This window comes from Bos javanicus, chromosome 20, assembly GCF_032452875.1.
Source record: "Bos javanicus breed banteng chromosome 20, ARS-OSU_banteng_1.0, whole genome shotgun sequence".
Classification (NCBI taxonomy): Eukaryota; Metazoa; Chordata; class Mammalia; order Artiodactyla; family Bovidae; genus Bos; species Bos javanicus.
The window spans coordinates 53,545,288-53,569,342 of NC_083887.1; the positions used below are offsets into that span (position 1 = coordinate 53,545,288).

General features: G+C 36.1%; 1 protein-coding gene across 5 annotated transcripts in view; it reads left to right on the forward strand.

Annotated features, from left to right (window-relative positions):
* The window catches only part of CDH18 (cadherin 18), a 590,306-nt gene that overhangs the window by 442,581 nt on the left and 123,670 nt on the right, over nt 1-24,055 (forward strand). The gene's annotated exons all lie outside the window — the stretch shown is intronic.

Genomic DNA, 24,055 nt, shown 5'->3' on the forward strand with positions numbered 1-24,055 from the left:
TACTACCTTTCTTTGGGATTGGAATGAAACCTGACCTTTTCCAGTCCTGTGGCCACTGCTGAGTTTTCCAATTTTGCTGGCATATTGAGTGCAGCACTTTCACAGCATCATCTTTCAGGATTTCAAATAGCTCAACTGGAATTCCATCACCTCCACTAGCTTTGTTTGTAGTGATGCTTCCTAAGGCCCACCTGACTTCACATTTCAGGATGTCTGGCTCTAGGTGAGTGATCACACCATCGTGATTATCTTGGTCATGAAGATCTTTTTTGTACAGTTCTTCTGTGTATTCTTGCCACCTCATCTTAATATCTTCTGCTTCTGTTAGGTCCATACCATTTCTGTCCTTTATCAAGCCCATCTTTGCATGAAATGTGCCCTTGGTATCTCTAATTTTCTTGAAGAGATCTCTAGTCTTTCCTATTCTGTTGTTTTCCTCTATTTCTTTGCATTGATTGCTGAGGAAGGCTTTCCTATCTCTTCTTGCTATTCTTTGGAACTCTGTATTCAGATGCTTATATCTTTCCTTTTCTCCCTTGCTTTTTGCTTCTCTTCTTTTCACAGCTATTTGTAAGGCCTCCTCAGACAGCCATTTTGCTTTTTTGCATTTCTTTTCCATGGGGATGGTCTTGATCCCTGTTTCCTGTACAACATCACGAACCTCTGTCCATAGTTCATTAGGCACTCTATCTTATCCAGGCATTAAATAGACCCAGTAATCTAATTGTTTTTCTTAAGATGTTCTTGTTTCTTTTACATTTCTTCTGACTTTTTTTTTCCCTCTTCAGCTGTGAAAGCCATGTTACAGCAAGACTGTGACTGACTCTCGCGTAAATATCTAGCACATATTTTTAACAATGCATTTTTCTTTCTTCTATTAATTTACAATGGAATCAATTTCTTACCTCTTATATCTCAATTGAAAGCTATCACTGTATCTTTTCTAAATTAGAGTATAATCACTTTACAGTATTCTTTTGGCTTCTGCTGTGGCCTTCCATTTGAGATTCCCTGCCATCCTCCATCCCATACCACCTCATTAGGATATCACAGAGCACTGAGCTGAGCTCCCTGTGCTATATATCAGGTTCCCACTGGCTATTTATTTTACATGTGGTAGCGTATATATGTCAGTCCAGCTCTCCCAATTCACCGCCCCCCCCATCCCATGTCCATATGTCCGATCTCTACATCTGCTTCTCTATTCCTGCCCTGCAAATAGGTTCAGGTGTACCATTTTTCTAGATTCCACATGTATGTGTTAATATGTTTGTTTATCTTTTTCTGGCTTACTTCACTCTGTATGACAGACTCTAGGTCTATCTACTTTATCTTAATTTAAGCTGCCTAGGTTTTGAGTAAGCATTTGAGAGTAAGAGAGGGGACTAGATTAATAATTTGCTTTACAAAGACTCTGCACTAGGGAGATACAAACTCAGTGGCCTGGAATACAAGACAAACAAAGGTCCAAGTGAAAGCAGGCTGTCTGCGAGTGTCAGGGAGGTTACAGGGGAGAACAGAGATGGGAAGGTACATATACAGCTAAGAGGACAGCCACTGCTCAATTCTAGTAATGCCTATATGTGGGCAGGAAAGTATTAGGAATGGGAGCTACTTGCAAGACTTGCAGTGTAAGAGAACAAATCAATATATCTGTGGCTTGAATCCTTACTCCAAGGACACAAAAGTTGCCCAGTTCTTCTTCAGAAAAAAATATCTCAAGGTATAAATTCCTCAATATTATCCTTTCTGTTGAAAGGAATTTATTCTTTAAGATTTTTGTTATTTCCTTCTCTGGTTTTAACTATATTCTAGTCATTTTTAAATTTATTCTCAGGCAGGTAAAAATCACTGACCTCTATTATTCTGTATAAAGAATATGCATATAATATCAATGCCTTATGAACATGAAAGTTTATAAAGTAAACTTGAACCCTAAAGGGAGCTGTAGTTTGAGATTTGCCTTTGTAGAGTTTTCGCTTTGGCTCCATCCCTTCATTCTTTCTGGAATTATTTCTTCACTGATCTCCAGTAGCATATTGGGCACCTACCAACCTGGGGAGTTCATCTTTCAGTGTCCTGTCTTTTTGCCTTTTCATACTGTTCATGGGATTCTCAAGGCAAGAATACTGAAGTGGTTTGCCATTCCCTTCTCCAGTGGACCACATTCTGTCAGGCCTCTCCACCATAACCTGTCCATCTTGGATGGCCCCACACAGCATGGCTTAGTTTCATTGAGTTAGACAAGGCTGTGGTCCATGTGATCAGATTGGTTACTTTTCTGTGATTGTGGTTTCAGCCTGGCTGCTTTCTGATGCCCTCTCTTAGTGCCTACCGTTTTACTTGGGTTTCTCGTACCTTGGATGTGGGGTATCTCTTCACGGCTGCTCCAGCAAAGCACAGCTGCCGCTCCTTACCCTGGACATGGGATATCTTCTCTTGGCCGTTCTTGTGCTGCACAGCCGCCACTCTGAAGCACAAGCTGGAGGCAAGATTGCCTGTAGAAATATCAACAACCTCAGATATGCAGATGACACTACCCTTATGGCAGAAAGTGAAGACAAATTAAAGAGCCTCTTGATGAATGTGAAAGAGGAGAGTGAAAAAGTTGGCTTAAAGCTCAACATTAAGAAAACTAAGATTATGGCATCCTGTCCCATCACTTCATGATAAATAGATGGGGAAACAGTGGAAACAGTGTCAGACTTTATTTTGGGGGGCTCCAAAATCACTGCGGATGTTGATTGCAGCCATGAAATTAAAAGAGGCTTACTCCATGGAAGGAAAGTTATGACCAACCTAGACAGCATTTTTAAAAACAGAGACATTACTTTGTCAACAAAGGTCCATCTAGTCAAAGATATAGTTTTTCCATTAAGTCATGTATGGATGTGAGAGTTGGACTATAAAGAAAGCTGAATACAGAAGAATTGATGCTTTTGAACTGTGTTGTTGGAGAAGACTCTTGAGAGTCCCTTGGACTGCAAAGAGATCCAACCAGTCCATCCTAAAGGAGATTAGTCCTGGGTGTTCATTGGAGGGACTGATGTTGAGCTGAAACTCCAATACTTTGGCCACCTGCTGCAAAGAGCTGATTCATCTGAAAAGAACCTGAGGCTGGGAGGGATTGGGGGCAGGAGGAGAAGCTGAAGACAGAGGATGAGATGGCTGGATGGCATCCTCGACACAATGGACATGAGTTTGGGTTAACTCCGGGAGTTGGTGATGGACAGGGAGGCCTGGCCTGCTGTGGTTCACGGGGTTGCAAAGAGTCGGACATGACTGAGTGACTGAACTGAATTGAAGTTGTAGGGTAAGTAACCAATCTAGGGAAATAAGAATAATGCATGTCAAATAATCACAATAAAAGAATAGATATTTGATTATTTAACAAAACTACCCTAAGAACTTGAAATGATTGCAAAATTGTTAAGTGGTCCACTTATGAGTCCAGTTGATATAGTGAAATGTAATGTTGGGAGGATCAGGTCCTAAAAGTTAAATAGATGGCAGTATTTCCCATAATTCTAATTATAAAATTATAACTGATATGGGTAAATTTTAATGTTAGTGAAAAAGGAAACATCACTGATTAATACATTAATATTGATATGATCTTTGTCAATAGCAAAATATTTCAGTGAAGGATTATTGTTTTTATTAGTTTAGTTTTTATGAAAACAAATATAAATGACATATAATAAATTCAACATTAATATTTTATTTGAAATCGTTGTGAAACAAGCAATCAAGCTTCTCCTCAATCCTTCAGAATGTGAACTGTATGTTTTAATTACTAGCAAGTGGAAGTTTTTCTCATATACTTTAGAAAAGATACCTAGTTTATTATGGTTAAGACATGTATTTTGAAACTTCTTGAGAGTTTCCTTAAATGTCAACATGTACTTGATTTAAAAGAAGGTGAACCAACTTCATGGTTTGTTTCCTACATATATAAATTAGTTCAGGTTTATTCAATCAGTTCAGTCACTCAGTCCAGTCTAACTCTTTGTGACCCCATGGACTGTAGCATGGCAGGCCCCCCTCTCCATCACCAACTCCCAGAGTTTACTCAAATTCATGTCCACAGAGTCAGTGATGCCATCCAACCATCTCATCCTCTGTCATTCATTCCCTTCCCCCACCTTCAGTCTTTCCCAGCATCAGAGTCTTTTCAAATGAGTCAGTTCTTCACATCAGGTGGCCAAAGGGTTGGATTTCAGCTTTAGGATCAGACCTTCCAATGGATATTCAGGATGGATTTCCATTAGGATGGATTAGTTGGATCTCCTTGCACTCCAAGGGACACTCAGGGGTCTTCTCCAACACCACAGTTCAAAAGCATCAATTCTTCACTATTCAGCTTTCTTTATAGTCCAACTCTCACACACATACATGACTACTGGAAAAACCATAGCTTTAACTAGATGGATCTTTGTTGGAAAAACAATGTCTCTGCATTTTAAAAAGTTATCTAAGTTGGTCATAACTTTCCTTCCAAGGAGCAAGCATCTTTTAATTTCAAGTCTGCAGTCACCATCTGCAGTGATTTTGGAGACCAAAAAAATAAAATCTGTCACTGTTTCCCCATCTATTTGCTGTGAAGTGATGGCACCAGATACCATGATCTTAGTTTTCTGAATGTTGAGTTTTAAGCCAACTTTTTCACTCTCCTCTTTCACTTTCATCAGGAGGCTCTTTAGTTCTTTGCTTTCTGCCATAAGTGTGGTGTCATCTGCATATCTGAGGTTATTGATATTTCTCCTGGAAAACTTGATTCCAGCTTGTACTTCATCCAGTTCAGCATTTCTCACGATGTACTCTGCATGTAAGTTAAATAAATAGGGTGACAATATACAACCTTGTCATACTCCTTTCCCAATTTTAAACCAGTCTGCTTTTCCCTGTCCAGTTCTAACAGTTGATTCTTGACGTGCATACAGATTTCTCAGGAGGTAGATCAGATGGTCTGGTATTCCCATCTCTTGAAGAATTTTCACAGTTTGTGGTGATCCACACAGTCAAAAGCTTTGGCATTATCAATAAAGCAGAAGTAGTTGTGTTTCTGGAACTCTTTTGCTTTTTTTTTTGCTTTTTTGATGATCCAACAGATGTTGGCAATTTTATCTCTGCTTCCTCTCCATTTTCTAAATCCAGATTGAACATCTGGAGTTGATCCACACAGTCAAAAGCTTTGGCATTATCAATAAAGCAGAAGTAGATGTGTTTCTGGAACTCTTTTGCTTTTTTTTTTTTTTTTTTGCTTTTTTAATGATCCAACAGATGTTGGCAATTTTATCTCTGCTTCCTCTCCATTTTCTAAATCCAGATTTAACATCTGGAGTTTCACAGTTCATGTCCTATTGAAGCCTGGCTTGGAGAATTTTAAGCATTACTTGCTATTTTGTGAGATGAGTACAATTGTGCAGTAGTTTGAGCAGTCTTCAACATTGCCTTTCTTTGGGATTGAAATGAAAACTGACTTTTTCCAGTCCTGTGGCCACTGCTGAGTTTTCCAAATTTGCTGGCATATTGAGTGCAGCACTTTTAAAGCATCATCTTTTAGGATTTGAAATAGCTCAACTGGAATTCCATCACCTCTACTAGCTTTGTTTGTAGTGATGCCTCCTAAGACCCACTTACTTCGCATTGCAACATGTCTGGCTCTAGGTGAGTGATCACACCATCATGATCATCTGGGTTGTGAAGATATTTTTTGGATAGTTCTTTTGCATATTCTTTCCACCTCTTCTTAATATCTTCTTCTGTTAGGGCCATACTATTTCTGTCCTTTATTGTCCTTTATTGTGCCCATCTTTCCAAGAAATATTCCCTTGATCTCTAATTTCTTGAAGAGATCTCTACTCTTTCCCATTCTATTGTTTTCCTCTATCTCTTTGCACTGATCACTGAGGAAGGCTTTCTTATCTCTCCTTGCTATTCTTTGAAACTCTGCATTAAATGGGTGTATTTTTCCTTTTCTCCTTTGCCTTTTGCTTCTCTTCTTTTTATAGCTGTTTTTAAGGTCTCTAAGACAGTCATTTGGCCTTTTTGCATCTCTTTTTCTTGGGGATGGTCTTGATCACTGCCTCCTGTACAATGTCATGAATCTCCATCCATAATTCTTTAGGCACTCTGTCTATCAGATCTAATCCCTTGAATCTGTTTGTCACTTCCACTGTATAGTTGTAAGCAGTTTGATTTATGTCATACCTGAATGGTCTGGTGGTTTTCCCTACTTTCTTAAAGTTAATCTGAATTTGGCAATAAGGAGTTAATGATCTGAGACATAGTCAGCTCCTGGTCGTGTTTTTGCTGACTATATAGCTTATCCCTGATGCTGGGAGGGATTGGGGGCAGGAAAAGAAGGGGGCGACAGAGGATGAGATGGCTGGATGGCATCACTGACTCGATGGACATGAGTTTGAGTGAACTCCAGGACTTGGTGATGGACAGGTAGCCCTGGCTTGCTGCAATTCATGTGGTTGCAAAGAGTCGGACACAACTGAGCAACTGGACTGAACTGAACTGAACTGAACTGATAGCTTATCCATCTTTGGCTTCAGAGATTATAATCAATCCAATTTCAGTAATGACTATCTGGTGATGTCCATGTGTAGAGTATTCTCTTGTATTGCTGGAAGAGGGTTTCTGCTATGATCAATACAGTCTCTTCCCAAAACTCTGTTACCCTTTGCCCTGCTTCACTCTGTATTCCAAGACCAAATTTGCCTGTTACTCCAGGTATTTCTTGACTTTGTACTTTTGTATTCCATTCCCCAATAATGAAAATTACATCTTTTTGTGGTGAAAGATGAACTCCCCAGGGCTGTAGGTTTATTCAATATGTCAGTCCAATTTTCTATAGCCAAACAGAAGTTTTATTTGTCAGCTACTGAGAGATGTATGTTAACGTATGCCATTAAGATACTGGATTTTTCTATTTATTTATTTTGTTTTAATTTTGGTTAAATATAGTTTGAAATCATGTTACTGGATGTACCCAGATTTAAGGCATAATGTCTTCCTCTTAGTTTGAAAATATTTCCTTTTGCAGCATCTCTCTTTAACAATGATTTATAACTTAAAGTCCAGTTTATCTGATATTAATATAATTACTCAAGATTTTTCTTTTCCTTTTTTTAATTTATCAGTTGGCTAGAACAATGTTTTTCATTATTTTCTTATTCACTGTATTTTCTTATTTTTAAAATGTTTTACGTAAGCCACTAAACTAAATTTTTGTTCATTTGTTTTCATCTGGCTTCACATTTTGTTGTTTATTTTTAACTTGTAATGGGGAAGTGTGTAAGTTCCTCAGTTCTGTCTCACCACAGCAAAAATTTGCAATGGCAGACCAATGTTACTGCTTGGTTACAGTTCAGTTTTATTTGGCAAGCAAAGGAAAAATACATCCTCAAGGCATGAGGGCAGGCCAACCCAAAAGAGGCGAGTGGCTCAATTTTCACTCCTCTTTTTATATGTTTTTTTCTCTTCCCTCTGAGTCTGCTCTCTGTAAATTGGGCTAGCCAGGAGGGCTGTTTGTTTCACTCGAGGTTCTAACTCTGGTCCTTGGACCTTCCTTTGTTCTATTTTCATGGGCTTTTCCCTTCCTTTGTCTTTTAGCCACCAATATTTTGGACTCTTTTTTCCTATTCTAATGGCCTAAATACTTTACTGATAGATTCGTAAACAATTACTGATACATTTCTATTTAAGTCATTATCTTGGTACTTGTTTCTTTTGTTTGTTTTTTTCTATTCTCTCCTTCCTTACTTTCTATGAATTATTCATGTATTTAATTTTGTTCATTTTATCCTCCATCAGTTTTATTTTACTTTCTTCTATTTTCTTTAATGTTTGCTTTAGATATTACAGTTTATTTCATTCTACCTTAAGATATAATTTATCACTTGAAATAATGGAACAACTTTAAACTCTTTGAGCCTCTTTGAGTTTTACTACTTTTGTTCTCATATTTAGCATTATATGGAATTGCCATTTTCTTATTAAAGATTTGTGCTTTAAGTCAATTATAATTTATCTTTCTGGTGCTATTTATTCTTTATTTTCTACTTTACTTCTATAGCATTAATAGTTTTCTATATGTTTTTAAGCATAGATTTTCAGTTCAGTTCAGTTCAGTCGCTCAGTCATGTCTGACACTTTGCGACCCCATGAATCACAGCACGCCAGGCCTCCCTGTCCATCACCAACTCCCGGAGTTCACTCAGACTCACGTCCATCGAGCCAGTGATGCCATCCAGCCATCTCATCCTCTGTCGTCCCCTTCTTCCCCTGCCCCCAATACCTCCCAGCATCAGAGTCTTTTCCAATGAGTCAATTCTTTGCATGAGGTGGCCAAAGTATTGGAGTTTCAGCTTCAGCATCAGTCCTTCCAATGAACACCCAGGACTGATCTCCTTTAGGATGGACTGGTTGGATCTCCTTGCAGTCCAAGGGACTCTCAAGAGTCTTCTCCAACACCACAGTTCGAAAGCATAAATTCTTCTGTGCTCAGCTTTCTTCATAGTCCAACTCTCACATCCATACATGACCACTGGAAAAATCATAACATGACTAGACGGACCTTTTAGGTATTTAAAAATCCTTTCCTAATAATTCCCAAATCAACATCATCTATGGGTCATTTTAAGGACTGGTTCCTTTTTGATTTTTGTCATATTTCATTTTCAAGTGTATCTTATCATTATTGGTTGAACATTGTATGTAAGCAACTGTAGAAGTTCCTGACTATGTTACCTTTATCCACAGAGATTTGCTGTTTTCTTGTAGATTAAATTTAGAGTATGTTATTGTCATTCAGTTGCTCAGTCATATCTGACTCGTTGCAACTCCACAGCCTGCAACATGCCAGTCTTCCCTGTCTGTTACTATCTCCCTGAATTTGCTCAAATTTACAAATTTAGGTAATTCATATAGAGTTGTATACAATATAGAGTTAATATCCTATATTAGCACAGTTAAACTCTGCTAAAACTGGTATATTTCATCTTTTCCCTTACTCCTGGGAAATAAGCTCTTACTCCTAAGAACTAATTTTTCTCTAATATCAGCTGAAGTCAAAAGCGTTTACTAATTCTGATTCCTGGGGCCTCATACCTTCTGAAATATCTGTGTAGCTCTTTATGTCTTTCAGCTTTCCTTTATTTCAGTTTACTTGAGTCTCTACATGTGCAACTGTAGTGCATATATCTATAATTACCATACAGAAAGATATTCAGTCTTTGGGGTTCATTTCTCCAGTTTCTTATGTGTGCCTTCATTCTCCTTTCAGCTACTATGGCAGCCCTTTAATCCCAACCTTGGTCTCACAAAGTACATAATTTCTGTTAGGGTCTTCTCTTTAGCACATTATATTGAAAAATGCTCTGAGTCCCTGAGAATATAAAACTCATCTCATGTGCTTCCTTTCCCTCAAGGACTATACCTCATCCAAACCTTTCTGCATTGAATGCTTTTCAATGACAGTCATTTTATGTATGTTGTACAGCTTGTATACTTGTATTTTTGATGGGAGAGATAGTTAGATATGGGGTTCCCTGGTGACTCAGACGGTAAAGAATCCACCTGCAATGTGGGAGACCTGGGTTTGATCTCTGGGTTGGGAAGATCCCCTGGAAGAGGGCATGGTAACCCACTCCAGTATTCTTGCCTTGAGAATCCCCATGGACAAAGGAGCCTGATGAGCTATAGTCCATAGGGTTGCAAAGGGTCAGACACATGACTGAAAAACTAAGCCCACAGCATAGTTAGATATATACCATTCAATCAAGTCCAGATTGGAAAGACCACTCCACTTATTTAAGTTGCAAGTCAGGGAAAGTACTTGGAAAAACAGTATATCAATTTGATATTTAACCTAGCTAAATTGAAAGTATACATTTTGAAAGAAAGTTGGGAATGTATTAAAAATAGTTTTTCATTCAACCCTATTAAACACAAAATACATTTATCTATATTATGATTTAATATATAAAATAAAAAATTGAAAAGGTATTTTATATATTTATTCTATAAAACAAGATACATATACCTGAAGAGAAAAGTCTCTCAGACAAGGTAACAGCTAAATTTAATAAGTTTGTGGAATTATTTTAATTTTGAAGTTGTGTATTTTGGAATAATTTGAAATTACATAATTTGAAATTAGAATAATTTGAAATTACATTTTGGAATAATTTGGAAACTGATCAGTTATAATGTGAATTATTTTATGATTTGTTTTTGGTCTGTTTGGTTGTATATGGCAGAGTTGTAGACTGATTTATTAATTTACTCATTTTTACTTGTTCTGTTTATCTTGTATAGATATATGTGTTCATGGTCATGGGCATTTATTTCTTAGAGATGATTTGATTGTTATTAGTCTTTACAAATCAATTTCTAATTCTTCATTGAACCCTGAACAAAAAGTAGGAAAGGTTTTCAGTTAGTATTTATCATTTCACTTTTTTTCTACTGTGTTGTGTGTAGTCTTCTGTAGTTGTAACTCACTGGCTTAGTTGCCCTTTGGCATGTGGGTCTTAGCTCCCCAACCAGGGGTCAAACTCATATCCCCTGCAATGGAAGGCAGGTTCTTTACCTTTGGACCACCAGGGAAGTTCTAAACATTCTTTCAGTTTTTTATGAATCATGTTTATGATTATAAATGAGGGGATGTTAAAAAGAAAAGTGGCCCCCTTGTATCATTGCTTTGAGGAAAAGCACATCTTGTACAGGAGAATCAGCTTTGCAATAGTGCGTGTTGACACATGATAATGCAGAAGTAGACTAAGCGATTTTAAAGATATTAGTCCTGATTACAGTGAATATTCTGATGTAGGTCAATTGTCCTTCTGATGTATGGAATTCAAATAGCCATAGAACTAGTAATTTATTTTATTCATGTATTAAAAATATTGTAGGCAGAGCTTAACATAATGTTTAATGATTAGTATTCAATAAAAGTGTCTTAGATTCAGGAAAATCTTTTTTCTGTTTTTAATTTGAAATTAACATTTCTAATGTATACTGTATATGCATAAAGCAAGTTAATATAGAGATTTTAAAACTCTATGGTTAATTTATGATATCAGATATCCTGGTAAGTCATATATCACAATATCTATACCACTTATATTTCAATCAAATTTCTATCTCTCAAAATCTTCTATAAATATATATATATATATGTTATTAAAGGCACTGTCCCAAGTAAATGTCATTCATGTAAAAATATATTAATTAGTTTGCATAAATGTAATGATTAGTTGATTGCAGTTCTTACATGCTAGGGCATGGGCTTAATCATAGGGAATGACTTATTTGCTCACCTTGCAAAGTTATTGAAGCATAGACACAAAGTCTTTTAAAAAGCAATTAGAATCAAGACTATCCTGGGAAAAAAGTGTATTAAAAGGGACAAGCTTCAATGAATCAAATGCTCTTTTGTTGTTCCCATCAACTCTTCCTTTCTTAAATGTGCTTCAGCTAATCATTAGCATTTTATGATAGACTCTAAGAAATTATTTGAAAAGGATCACATATGACATATGAAATTATGGTACATTCAGAAATAAAATATGAAATGATATCTGTATCTCTATGACATGTAAAATTATGTAGTCAACACCAAAATAGGTAATATTATTTAAAGTTATCTTTAAAACTTGCTAATGAGGCAGATCATTACTTAGATGTAATACACATATATTCAAACTAAGATAAAAGGACATTAGTAATGTGCTATAAATAATATGGTACCTAAAATTCAATAATGCACATTCTGCCACCTCCTAGTTCAGCCAGTCTAAGCTTCATATCCAGGATTAATCCTAAGTGTTCCAATATATTTAACTTTCCTAAAAAAGAATAAATTCTACCATAAAGTAATTTAAGGCATCAAAAATGTTATAGATTGTGTAGTAGACATTTGGTGTAATAGACATTTCATTAAGAGAAAAATTTTGGAGTTTGTGCAAAGTCGTATCCATTGATAAGGTGATGCCATCTAACCATCTCATTATCTGTTGCTCCCTTCTCATCCTACCCTTAATCTTTCCCAGCATCAGACATGGTACTTCCCAGTGAGTTGGCTTTTTGCATCAGGTGACCAAAGTATTGGAGCTCCAGCTTCAATATCAGTCCATTCAGGGTTGATTTCCTTTGGAGTTGACTGGTTTAACCTCCTTTCAGTCCAAGGGACTCTCAAGAGTCTTCTCCAACACTACAATAAGAAAGCATCAATTCTTTGGTGCTCAGCCTTCCTTAGGGTCCAACTCATACTCCCGTACATGACTACTGGAGAAACGATAGCTCTGGCTATACCAATCTTTACTGGCAAACTGATGTCTCTGCTTTTTAACATGCTGTCTAGGTTTGTCATTGCTTTTCTTCCAAGGAGTTATTGTCTTTTAATTTCATGGCTACAGTTACCATTCACCGTGATCTTGGAGCCCACAAAAATAAAGTTTGTCACTGTTTCCATTTTTACCCGTCTGTTTGCATGAAATGATGGGACTGGATGCCATAATCTTAGTTTTTCAAATGTTGGGTTTTAAGCCAGCTTTTTCAGTCTCCTCTTTCCCCCTCATCAAGAGGCTCTTTAGTTCTTAACTTTTTGCCATTAGAGTAGCACCGTTTGCATATCTTAGTCTTTTGATATTTCTCCAGCAATCTTGATTCCAACTTGTGATTCATCCAGCCCCACATTTTGCATGATGTATTCTGCATATAAAGTAAATATGCAAGGTAACAATATGCAGCCTGGATGTACTCTTTTCCTAATATTGAAACAGTTCATTGTTTCATGTCTGGTTCTAACTGTTGCTTCTTGACCTGCAAACAGGTTTCTTAGGAGGCAGGTATGGTGGTCTGATATTCCCATCTCTTAAGAATTTTTCACTGTTTATTGTGATCCACATGTCAAAGGTTTTAGCATAGTCAATGAAGCAGAAGTAGATGTTTTTCTGGATTTCTCTTGCTTTTTCAACAGTCCAACAGATGTTGACAATTTGATCTCTGGTTCCTCTGCCTTTTCTTCAGTTCAGCTTGTACTTCTGGAAATTTTCCTTTCACATACTGTTAGAGCCTAGCTCAAAGGATTTTGAGCATACCTTGCTAGTATGTGACATAAGTGTAATTGTATGGTAGTTTGAACATTCTTTGGCATTGCCCTTCTTTGGGGTTGGAATGAAAACTTACTTTTCCCAGTCCTATGGCCACTGCTGAGCTATATCTTATAACTGCTAAGAGTAAACCAACCTTCATGATCTTTACAGGAAAATAAATGTAGTGTATAAATTATTGATATTTTGCTTTTACAGCAGTTAGGTAGCTATTATAAAAAGGAACTTAAATTTAGAGGAATGAGGGGGAAAAGTTGCAGACAATCTGAATATTGATTCCATTGTTAAAAAAAAAAAAAAAACCACAAACAATTCAATAGATATGAGTTAGTATTAGAATCTATAAGCTGGCATTAGCTATAGAACTCAGAGACTCCTTTTTTTCTCAATACAGCCACATCTTTGGCTATGGAGCATATACTCTTGCATATTTGCCTAGGTATTGCAGTGCTGTCTTCTGACCGTGAAAATATAAAGAACATGTAGGAGTTCCTTTCTACCAGAGATCTGTTGTAGAGTTCTGTAAAGCCTAAGTGTGATACTCTGGAATAATAAGAATTTAGGAGTTTATGAGCATTCTACCACTGATATAAGTTTTCCCTCAGTAGACTTCATATTCTCACATGGTCATAGTAGTTTGAGTGCATTGGTACTTCAAGTGAGAAATTTTCAAGTTGATGTTGTGGGAGCTCAGAGCAACTATAAGGCAGGATCTGGCTTGGCATCTTAGCTTGTGAGCCATGGAGGAAAGAGGGAGTATACAATCCCAGGAATTCAGGGAAATGTTACTAAAACTAGGTGTATGGCATGAAACCAGGGTTTTCTCTGAAATTTAAAAAAAAAAAAAAAGGAAAAAACTTCACCTGTCAATCAACAGAAGAAAGCACAGGCATTGATGTTAAGAACTCAAGTAAATTAAGGAAAAGAGTTAGACACAACTGAACACAAAGAAAGTAAACTGGAAGACATATGTGAAGAAAATTAGCCAGAATTCATCTGAGAGGCTCAAGATTAAAGAGAGAAATAATTATGTACAAAAGGAAAATAAAGTTTCAAATGTACAATCAAATGACTTTCATATGAAGACACCAAAGAAAATGGTGAGGCAGTATTCAAAACAAACAAACAAACAAACCTAGACTAAGATTTTTCAAGAATAAATAGAGACATGAATCCTTAGATAAAAAATTATAAGAAGCTCCAAACAGGGTCAAAATTATTATCACCTAGATGTGTTATGGTGAAGTTTAGCATTACAAAACCAAAAAGAAAGCAATTAACTTACCATGAACTTTTCAACAAAAGTAGAGTACAAAGAATGATAGAGAAGTGGCTTCAAAATTGAGGAAAAAGAGGAAAAACTGTTTCTCAGAGAAACATTAACATGCTAAATTGCATTTTTAAAAGATGATATAAAGATGCATGAAAACAAAAAGTGCATTCAGTGAGTTCATTATTCAAACTCACTGACAAACTACTTAAGATCTTTGGGTCAGGGACTGCAATCATTATACAACATTCATTCTCATTTGTCTCACTTCCTCAGAGAATTATGTTTGTAACAGCATTTTACTGACTTCCTATCCTCAAATACTTGGTATCTCTCTTACCTGCCCTGGTAGATGTAAATGTTCTCTTCCTGTCTCTGCTGTACTTTCCTATTAGCGAAAGTTATTCTCCCATTGAATTTAGGATTCATCAATTAATTTGACTAAGGCAACAACAATAAAATATGTGGATTTGTGTCTGAAGAAGAGCAAAGCACTAAGTAATGCTTATAGGATGCTATAAGGTGACTGTATTTTGCTTTGATAAATATTTTCCTAGAATAACTTGGAGGGCAGAAAATGTACCTAATGTACCCATGGCTTTAGGAGAAGAGATTTTAAATGAGAAAGTGTATGAATTGATTACTATTGGCTGCATTTGATAATATACTACAAAAAAGAGATGAGGTCAGGAGAAAAAAATACCAGTATATTTTGTAACAGACATGAAAAAGAAGAGGAAGAAACAAAAATTTCATAACTTTTATGGCTAAAATGTAAATGTAAAGAGTTCAACAAATAAATTAGCCTCAAAGTCTTAAGAACAGAAATCCTTGTAATGATTGCATAGAATCATTTTTGAATTGCTGTATGAGCCACTAACATTTTTTTCCATCTAAATGGGATTTTTATTTCAATAATTTTGTCCTTGCTGCTGCTAAGTCACTTCAGTCGTGTCCGACTCTGTGCGACCCCATAGTCGGGAGCCCACCAGGCTTCCCCGTCCCTGGGATTCTCCAGGCAAGAACACTGGAGTGGGTTGCCATTTCCTTCTCCAATGCAGGAAAGTGAAACTGAAGTCGCTCAGTCATGGCCAACCCTCAGCAACCCCATGGACTGCAGCCCACCAGGCTCCTCCGCCCATGGGATCCTCCAGGCAAGAGCACTGGAATGGGTTGCCATTGCCTTTATCCCCAATTATATGTTGAATTTGTGGTGGGCAAATAATGTGTCCTAATTCAGTAGTCTCTGGAACAAGAAAATCTATGTTGTATATGATTATATCGAAAGATCTTAAAATCAAGATGGTACTTCATTTAAAGAGATTTGGGAATGTCAGGGAACTGGTAAGTATTTTTTAACTCTAAGCAACACATAGTCCCTTAGACTCTAGAGAGTAAACTAGAGTTATTTGAGTCCAGAGAGTAGACTGTGTACAGGTTATATTATTTTTCCACAATCATTTATTTCTTTCCCTCCCTTATGTTTTCCTATAAACGGTGTATATGCTCCTGCTACTTAACTTTGTGTCAAAGGCTGTTTTGCCAGCTGTATATGAATAGACATGCCACACGGCACCTTAAATGCCCTTCAGTGGTTTCATCCTTTGTTCCTCATCTTGCCCTTCCTGATGACTATCTTTTCAGCTCATATTCTGGAATGAAAATTCACTTTGAACTGAGCCTAACCCAGCAGTTATAACTCAGTCATAGTTCTTAGCCTATGCAAGATAGAATTAAATATTTGCTGTTGTCTGAGATATTTTGGTGATTAATCAACATATAAACCGATAATAAAAATCTGTTATCTTTAGCATTATCACTTCATAATATACTGTAAAGTTTTATCATATATCTTGCCCATAAGAATGTGCACTCCAAAAGGATAAGGATTTTGGTCTGTTTTGTTTACTGTATACTTAGTACTTGAAACTGGGACTTCCCAGGTGGTACTAGTGGTAAAGAACTGAGACTTAAGGGATGTGGGTTCAGTCCCTGGTTCAGGAAGATCCCTGGAGGAGGGCATGACAACCCACTCCAGTTTTCTTGTCTGGAGTACCCATGGACAGAGGAGCCTGGCAGGCTACAGTCCATGGCATCGCAAAGAGTCAGACAACTGAAGTGACTTAGCACATATGCACAGTACCTGAAATTATGCTGGCACAAGGTAAGTGACATTTAGTGCATGAGTCAATAATCTAGACTGATCCAAAATGTCAAGTGAAAGGGTACATATTCATAAATAATCAAGAACTTTTAAAGGAAAATAATTGAAGGGGAGTTGATAAAACAGATATCAACGTCCGCTTGGTTTGAAAAGTAAATCTAGTGGACTTTGTGAAGCCCTTAGGAAGCCATAAAATGTGTACCCCAGGACTTGGTATATGTCCAAGTTGGAGTTGCAGATAAAATACACATCAGATAATGAAAGGCACAGGCACCAGTGGTCATCCTTGTAAAAGTAGATAACTCAACATCTTAAAGGTTTACCAAAGTGATTAAAAACATATGTTATTTATACTTTAAAGGAAAATATTAGGTTATTTTATGGCATTAGAAAAGGGGAAGATTAAAAGAGAAAGATATTAAACACAAAGTGATTGATCAATATTACTACATAAGCATTATATTTCTTTACACAAAAGATATAAACATAGGGAAAATATAAACTGCTTTGTATTTTTAAAACATAATACTCATAATAATTATATATAATAGATGATATTAGAAGATTTTAAAAATCTTTTTGTATTACAAAATCATAAAAGTTAGGAGTATGTACAATTACTATAATAAAAGAGAAGGTGATATTACAGATGTCCAGAGATCTGAAGATAAACCAAGTATAGGTAACGAGTTTTCTTGTTTGAAAGCTAATCATCATTTTTAACAAAATAGAAACAGAAATAGTTTCAATATAATAAGTAAGGAAGGCTTGAAGTTTCTGATATAAATAAATTTTTGTTCAGCACCCTGACGATGTGTAAAAGAAGATGTAGGAAATAAATTAGGAGTTCTAGAAAATTGAAAATGCTCAGTGAAGATCAGACTCGAAAGCAATACAAATCACGTGTTCCCATGATGTATGGCAAAACCAATACAATATTGTAAAGTAAAAAAAGAAAAGAAAAGAAACAGTGAAAAAAAAAGAAAGCAATACAAATCAAAAGAACCAATGATCATATGAAAACAATTATATAAAAATGAGAAAAAAAGAGAAAAATCTTTATGCAATAAGCACAATAGTATTTTATTTGCAGGAGAGGACAGAGAGAAAAATCTATGAATGTAAACATCCCTTCAAAAACAACAACAGAAAATAAATGTTTGGAAAGAAAAATTTTAGGACTGGGAAAAAAGAAACTCAGATTAAAGCAACTCAACATGTGTTTTTTTTTTTTCTTTTGTGGCATGTTTATTTTTTTTTTATAATTTTATTTTATTTTTAAACTTTACATAATTGTATTAGACACCACCCAGATTTAAACATATCCTGGTGATATTTGTGTATTATAAAGACCAAAATACATACAAAAATTATGGATACAGGAAAAGAGCTTACCTCACAGCATTAAGTAGGCTGTCTGGTTGTAATTTTCATCAACTATAGCTCATCTCCTCACAACATGTAGTGGTACAAATATGGAAACTCTGGTTAGTTTGGGACAGTTTTCGCATCACATTTTTGCAAGTCATTAAATCCTTCAGCCTTAAACAAAACAAACATTTGCTTTGCTATGAAAGCTTTTTTTTTTTTTTAGTGATTCTTTATTGCTACACAATTCAGAACTGATGACTATCAAAACAATAACCAGGGCTGTTCTGTTGTAGCTTGTGTATATGACAACCAAGTTATTAATTATGAGTGTACTGGAATAGCACAATTATTAAATATGACTATTTTTTACAAAAGCCAGGCTACAGGTAAAGAACAAGTTGACTGTTTTATATACCAAAAAATGTGTAAAATAAATTTCTTCATTTTAAAAAATATCTAAATTATTGGGATTTTATTTTTTTAGTGCATAACCTATTATATAAAAGATATTTTTAATCAATTCCTTTGTTATATCAACTAGATCTATGATTGTATCTATGACATTATGATATTTTAAAGTAAATATTTTCTAACTATGCAATATATATATAAATATTTTACATATATAGTCATACACATGACAAGTTTTCTCTTGTAAATGCTCTGAGAAAAGAAAGGAAACTGGGGGAGAAAGAAACCTCTCCCCTTAATTTTAACAGGGAAAATGAAGAACCAAGTCTGTTGTTTTAAATTTGTGTTTTTCCTTATGAACCCAATTATAAAATTTATTTCTGTAAAATTAATACATGATCTCTCTCTCAAGCTAACATATACATGATGATAGTAAAAAAACACAATCCATATGATATGTTTGTGTGTGTGTGTTTATATGTGTCTGTGAGAAATAAAATCTCAATGTATTTTTTTAGTCCACCTTACTCCTCTTGAAAGTTGCATAACACTCCTACAATGTATAACCTTTCTGTGAACTCAAGCAGAGTACACTGAGGGAGTTTTTTGGCAATTACAGAAATGCCTATTAGACTGTACTGTAAAATTATCCAAGATAAAATCTTTTTTCTTTTTCCCAGAGAGAGCAATTACTGAGTAAAAATAACACAGAAAGGCAAGAGATCATTTACCGTGTGTACCAAGATTCTGAGAGTTTTGACCTTTGCTAATCTTATTTAAATAAGAGTGCATTTCTTTCTAAATCATAAACTGACTCTTTCCATGTGATTGAATTATATCACGAATAGGAAAGCCAAAACTTTAGACCACAGGTCAAAGACTTCTAAATACATTTGAACTATATCCTTTAAAGATTCTCCCAAGTGTTTTTATTTCTAAAGGGAATTCCAATTTTCATAAAATAACAGGCAAATGAAAATTCATGTATTATCATTATTATTCAAAGATGATAATAACCTAATTATTTTGGGACTGTTGACCCTCAGTTGTCAGAATTCTTAAAGGTGACTCTGCATGCTGTATGTCTTCATAATTGATCATGGCATGATTTTGTTATAACTAGTCTATAAAGTTTTCTCTAAAATCTTTTGTTATTTTAGGATAATTTTAGATATTTCCTCCCAAGGTTAATCATAGTATTTTAAAATGTGATAAAACATAAAAAATATATTTAGGATTAAAATTTCAAAGGAACGTGTGAATATTTATGTTTAACAGAACTATTAATAAAATATTTGAGCATTAAGTGCACTGGGCTCTTTTTAGAATATGCTTTCTACTCTAAAAGCATCTGGATCCCAAAGACCTTGGTTTCCTTGAAACCATTTAAATTCTAGTAACTTTATTTTTATATTCTTAGTGATCTTTGTTGTCAGAGACTTCAAAAGTTCATTGAGTTCATATCCATTTATCATAATATCTGTTTTATTTTAAATTTTTTCTTCTATTAATTCTATAATTATCTCACTAGAATTTCATATACACACACATACCCACTATACATTCAATAGTTATGTTTCCCAAATTGCTGATATTTTTATCTTATTGGACAATTTATTCATTATTTTTGTTAAAAGACGCTTACTCCTTGGAAGGAAGGTTACGACCAACCTAGATAGCATATTCAAAAGCAGAGACATTACTTTGCCAACAAAGTTTTGTCTAGTCAAGGCTATGGTTTTTCCTGTGGTCATGTATGGATGTGAGAGTTGGACTGTGAAGAAGGCTGAGTGCTGAAGAATTGATGCTTTTGGACTGTGGTGTTGGAGAAGACTCTTGAGAGTCCCTTGGACTGCAAGGAGATCCAAGCAGTCCATTCTGAAGGAGATCAGCCCAAGGATTTCTTTGGAAGGAATGATGCTAAAGCTGAAACTCCAGTACTTTGGCCACCTCATGGGAAGAGTTGACTCATTGGAAAAGATTCTGATGCTGGGAGGGCTTGGGGGCAGGAGGAGAAGGGGACGACAGAGGATGAGATGGCTGGATGGCATCACTGACTCGATGGACGTGAGTCTCAGTGAACTCCAGGAGTTGGTGATGGACAGGCAGGCCTGGTGTGCTGCAATTCATGGGTCGCAAAGAGTCGGACACGATTGAGCAACTGATCTGATGTGATGAATAAAATAGACATGGCTTGTTTCTGTTATCTTGGCCATTGTGAATAGTGCTGCAGATACCATAAGGACACAGACATCTCTTGGAGATTGTAATTTCAATTCCTTGGAGTATGTACCCTGAAGTAGGATTTCTGGATCATGTTGTAGTTCTATATTTACTCTTTTCAAGGAACTCCATACTCTTTTATGTAGCTGCTACACCATTTACTTTCCCACCAAGAGTGTCCAAGGATTTCAGTTTCTCCAAAACTATGCCAACACTTTTTATTTTCTATTTTGCCAACAATAGCCAGCCTAACAGTTTTCAGGTTATCTCTCACTAGAGTGTTAATTTGCGTTTCCCTGATAGTTAATGATGTTGAGCATATTTTCATATAACTGTTGCCTATTTTTATGTCTTTTTTTGGAGAAATTTCTGCTCAAATCATTTGTGCATTTTTAAAATCGTTATTGTTTCTGTTTTGTTTTGCTTGAGTTGTAGGAGTTATTTATATGTTTTGCAAGTTTGCAAATATTTCCATGCATCCTCTGCATTGCCTTTTAATTTGGTTGATTATCTGCTTTGCTGTGCAGAACTCTTTTAGTTTGCTGTAGTCCCATATTTTGAAGACCACAACACTACAGTGTTAACTGTAGGCACCATGTCATACAGCAGGTCTCTAGAATTATTAAATCATCTGATATAATTGAGTCAGCTTCCCATGTGGCTCAGTGGTAAAGAATCCACCAGAAAATGCAGGAGACATGGGTTCAATCCTCAGGAAGATACCCTGAAGTGGGAAATGACAACCCACTCCAGTATTCTTGCTGGGATAATCCTATGGACAGAGGAGCATCATGGGATACAATTCATCTGGTCCCAAATAATTGTACATGACTGAGCACACACAAGAGAGAGTATGACTGAAATTTTACATCCATTGAACTCAGAGGGAAAAGGATTCTTGACATTGGTCTTGGCAAAAATTTCATGAATATGGCACAAAACATAGGCAATAAAAGCAAAAATAAATGATGGTTTCCAGGTTTTATCTGTGATGAATAAAGATGCTATAAAAGTCCATGTGTAGGTTTTTATGTGGAAAGAAATTTTCAACTCCGTTTGGTAAAAAAAAAAAAAAAAAGCAAAGAGTGTAATTACTGAATGTCTGGTGTCTTCTAGGGGCTTCCAAGGTGGCTCAGTGGTAAAGAATTTGTCTGCAGTGCAGGAGCAGCAGGCAGCATGTGTTCAGTCCCTGGGTTGGGAAGATCCTCTGGAGAAGGAAATGGCAACCCACTCCAGTATTCTTGCCTAGGAATCCCATGGAAAGAAGACCTTGGCAGAATACAGTCCATGGGGTTTCAAAGAGTTAGACATGACTAAGCATGTACCTACTTCATGGTATCCTCTAACCCAGCGGTCCCCAACCTCTAGCCAGAGGACCAGTACCTCCAGGCAGATTAGCAGTAGCATTAGAAATCAAGTGCTCAATAAGTGTAACGTGCTTGAATCCCCACACCAACCTCCACCACCAGTCCATGGGAAAATTGTTTTCCATGAAATGGGTGTCTGGTGCTAAGAAGGTTGGGGACCACTGTTAGGAGGCCGAGCTGAGAATTTGATTATAACTGGATATAACAGCAATAATTTATTTATTTATTTATTTACAAAATAAAATTGGGAGATTAAAAGGCATTTGAAAACTTGGCTCCAAGAATAACTGCTTATCATGTTTTGTTTGCTTGTTTGGATTTTTGTTTCAATTTTGCTTTTAATTTCCCCAATCATTAGGCAAAGCACCACAGAAAGGAAAGAACTAAACAGGGTCCCTTGTATTTGTCAAATCACTGACAACTCCAAGGCTGCTGTATATGAATGATCTATTGGTGTATTGTAAATCATCCAATTGAGGAGCTTAAACAACCAATATTTATTACCTCATGATTTCTGGAGATCAGGAATATAGGTTTGACTTAGCTGGGTACTTCAGGTTCAGGTTTATTAGATCCCCGTATGTTTGGCAGTAGGGGTTGTGATCTTATTCAGAAACTTTCCTGGGGGAGGCAGGGATGGTTTTTGCTTCCAGCTTACTAACATCACTGTTGCCAGTTTTCAGTCTTTTGTCATGTGGTACACTCCATAGGGCTTCAATACAACATCGTAGATAGTTTCCCCCAGGGAAGCAATCTAAGGGAGCTTGAAAAATAGTACTCATGAAAGAAACCACAGCGCTTTCATAACCTTATCTTGGAAGTGATACCTCATTAATTTTGCTATATTCAATTTATTAGAAGTGAGTCCCCATATTTAGCCAACATTTGAGGAAAGGGAATTACTTAAGGGCATTGATATCACTGCAGATGGTAACTGCAGCCATGAAATTAAAAGACAGTTGCTCCTTGGAAGAAAAGTTATGACCAATCTAGATAGCATATTAAAAAGCAGAGATATTACTTTGTCAACAAAGGTCTGTCTAGCAACAAATATCCATTCTTTCTTTGCACTGAATCTTCTTCTTCCAGGATAGGCTTCTTCTTGAAAGAGTATGCCTAAAGGTTTTCTGAGCCATGCCTCTTTTATGACCCTCTGGTACTATTTTTTCAACTTCCTTTGTTAAAACGATGTGCTTTGTAATAATACCATCATAATAATTATGTGATTTACTTATTTATTTCTGTGTAAAAAGGCTTTTTTTTACAAGTGTCATCACCCTAATTTTCACTAGTCAAAAATCCTTTAGGTGGCTTATTGAATTATAGAAAGTTATAGTATAGCTGGAACTTACAGTCTTTCGCAACCAGGAAGTTGACTTCCTAGCCTATCTCAAAAAGTTTTGGGCAATAGATTCTAATTTATTTTACAACTTTTCTATATGTTTTTCATCAGAACACTGTCCTATTTTATATGTAACTTCCTGGAGCTTCCCTGGTAGCTCAGATGGTAAAGAAAATCTGTATGCAAAACAGGAGACTCAGGTTCAATCCCTGGGTCAGGAAGATCTCCTGGAGAAGGAAATGGTTCCCACTTCAGTATTCTTGCCTGGAAAATCCCATGGACAAAGGAGCCTGGCAGGCTACAGTCCACGGGTTGCAAAGAGTCGGATACAACCGAATGACTAACACTTTCACTTTCCCGAATATTGTAACATTTTTAAGGATTCTAAAACTTTATTACAGACCTTAGATTAGTTATTCCAACATGAATTTTGGAAGCACATGCATTGTCAGAAGCTTCTTTCAGTGTATCACAGCGAAGAGAGATGAGCTCCAGTTTGAACATTTTGGGGAATGGAATCTCCTTGTGAATCACCTGCCTATCCTTGCATTCATCAACTGTGAGAAGAATGGTGGAGTCCTATAAAATTGTGGGTTTCATGCTTTTCCCAGGTCAAATAACTTTGTTAAGAGGAATATGGTGCCTTTAGCAATCTGACAGATCCTGGTCAAAGCACATGATTAAGATCAGGGGATCATGTTTCGCAGAAGGTGCTCTACTCATGAACTGTTATGTTGGTGAGGGCTGTTGAACTATAAAAATAATATTTGAAGTCAA